This window comes from Microcebus murinus, chromosome 7 (assembly GCF_040939455.1).
Source record: "Microcebus murinus isolate Inina chromosome 7, M.murinus_Inina_mat1.0, whole genome shotgun sequence".
Classification (NCBI taxonomy): domain Eukaryota; kingdom Metazoa; phylum Chordata; class Mammalia; order Primates; family Cheirogaleidae; genus Microcebus; species Microcebus murinus.
In genome coordinates, this window is record NC_134110.1 from 86,868,366 (window position 1) to 86,870,971 (window position 2,606).

The 2,606-nt window shown below is 40.9% G+C and overlaps 1 pseudogene; it reads right to left on the reverse strand.

Annotated features, from left to right (window-relative positions):
- Window positions 1-491: 491 nt before the first annotated feature.
- On the reverse strand, window positions 492-2,137 carry LOC142871871 (histone-lysine N-methyltransferase SETMAR-like; annotated as a pseudogene).
- Between the last annotated feature and the right edge of the window lie 469 nt (window positions 2,138-2,606).

The following is a 2,606-nucleotide window of genomic DNA, read 5'->3' on the forward strand; positions in this document are numbered from 1 at the left end:
TCCAAATCCCTCATTTTGTAGGTGCAGAGACTGAAGCCCATGGAGATTAAATGCCAGGCCTAAGATGGTATTAGGTTGGTGCAAAAGTATTTGCAGTTTTTTTTGTTGTTGTTGTTTTGAGACAGAGTCTCGCTTTGTTGCCCAGGCTAGAGTGAGTGCCATGGCGTCAGCCTAGCTCACAGCAACCTCAAACTCCTGGGCTCAAGTAATCCTGCTGCCTCAGCCTCCCGAGTAGCTAGGACGACAGGCATATGTCACCATGCCCGGCTAGTTTTTTCTATATGTATATTAGTTGGCCAATTCATTTATTTCTACTTTTAGTAGAGACGGGGTCTTGCTCTTGCTCAGGCTGGTTTTGAACTCCTGACCTCAAGCAATCCGCCCGCCTTGGCCTCCCAGAGTGCTAGGATTACAGGCGTGAGCCACCACGCCCGGCCAAGTTTTGGAAGATGAATTTTAAATCATTATAACTAGTCTCAAACACATCTTTATTAATCAAAATAAGAACCATTACAATCAACAAATTTTGCCAGCAGGAAATAAGTTTGTTTACTCCTGTAGTATAAAAAGCCATGGTTTGGGATTCTACAAACTCTTGGAAAGCATTTTCTGCATTCTGCTGGTTTTAGAAGCGTTTTCCCTGCAAAAGCTGTGGAGATGGGCTGGGTGTGGTGGCTCGTGCCTGTAATCCTAGCACTCTGGGAGGCTGAGGTGGGAGGATTGCTTGAGCTAAGGAGCTCGAGACCAGCCTGAGCAAGAGTGAGACCCACATCTCTACTAAAAAACTAGAAAGAAATTAGCTGGACAATTAAATATATATATATATGTATATATATATATATTTAAAAAAATTAGCTGGGCATGGTGGCGCATGCCTGTAGTCCCAGCTACTCGGAAGGCTGAGGCAAGAGGATCACCTGAGCCCAGGAGTTTGAGGTTGCTGTGAGCTAGGTTGACACCGTGGCACTCTAGTCAGGCAACAGAGTGAGACTGTCAAAGAAAGAAAGGAAGGAAGAAAGAAGGAAAGAAAGAAAAAAAGAAAGAAAGAAGAAGAAGGGAGGGAAGGAAGGAAGGAAGGAAGGAAGGAAGGAAGGAAGGAAGGAAGGAAGGAAGGAAGGAAGGAAGGAAGGAAGGAAGGAAGGAAGGAAGGAAGGAAGGAAGGAAGGAAGGAAAAAGAAAGAAAGAAAGAAAGAAAGAAAGAAAGAAAGAAAGAAAGAAAGAAAGAAAGAAAGAAAGAAAGAAAGAAAGAAAGAAAGAAAGAAAGAAAGAAGAAAGAAAAAAAGAAAGAAAAGTTGTGGAGATGCTTAAAGAAGTGGTAGTCGGTTGGCGAGAAGTCAGCTGAATGTGGCCAATGAGGCAAAACTCTGTAGCCCAATTCATTCAACTTTGGAAGCATGACGTGCGGGCATTGCCGCGGAGAAGAACTGGGCCCTTTCTGTTGACCAATGCTGCTGCAGGCGTTGCAGTTTTCAGTGCATCTCATCGATTTGCTGAGCATACTTCCCAGATGTAATGGTTTCGCTGGGACTCAGAAAGCTGTAGTGGATCAGACTGGCAGCAGATCACCAAACAGTGACCATGACCTTTTTTTGGTGCAAGTTTGGCTTGGGGAAGTGCTTTGGAGCTGCTTCTGGCTCCAATCACTGAGCTGGTCATTGCTGGTTGTCATAGAAAATCCACTTTTCATTGTACGTCACAATCCAATGGAGAAATGATTTGTTCTTGTGTACAATAAAAGAATACAACACTTCAAAACAACAATCCTTTTGATTTTCAGTCAGCTCGTGAGGCACCCACTTGTAAAGCTTTTTCTCGCTTCCAATTTGGTTAAAATGCCAAACGACCATGGAATGATGGATGTCGCATTCTTCTGCAACTAACTTCTCGCGTAGTTGTAAGAGGTTCAGCTTCGATGATTGCTCTCCATTGGTCGTTGTCAACTTCCCAAGGCCAGCCACTGCGCTCCTCATCTTCAAGGCTCTCAACTTCTTTGCAAAACTTCTTGAACCACCACTGCACTGTAAATTGGTTAGCAGTTCTTATTGATGTTTCAAGTTGTCTCCGTTGCTTTACAAGCCATTTTGAACTCGAATAAGAAAATCACTTGAATTTGTTTTTTGGCTAACGTCATTTCCATAGTCTAAAACAAATATAAAATAAACAGCAAGTAATAAGTCATGAGTGAAAAAACATACAGTGAGAAATGCACATTAAAATGAAGTATAACATAACCACATTTATTTAAGAATGTATTCCAATATGGAATGGCAAATTTCAAAAATGCTAAAACCGCCATTACTTTTGCACCAGCCTAAATACATTCAAGATTAGAACAACGTTCTGCTTCCAGCCTCAGGGTTTTTTTTTTTGGCTACACAACTCTACAGTGGTTATTCTAGTCCCCAGATTTATTCATCTATAAAAGCAGAATAAATATTTACATGCAAAGTGCTTCAGGACTTTTGAGACAGAAACTAAATATAAATATTAAGTATTATTTTGACAACTTTTTTGTATTTTATAAACCCTGTTATTCAGTAAAGCTTGGCAAAATTAGATATGACCTAGTTAGCATCTATCTCAGATAGAATTTTAATAAAAATGTA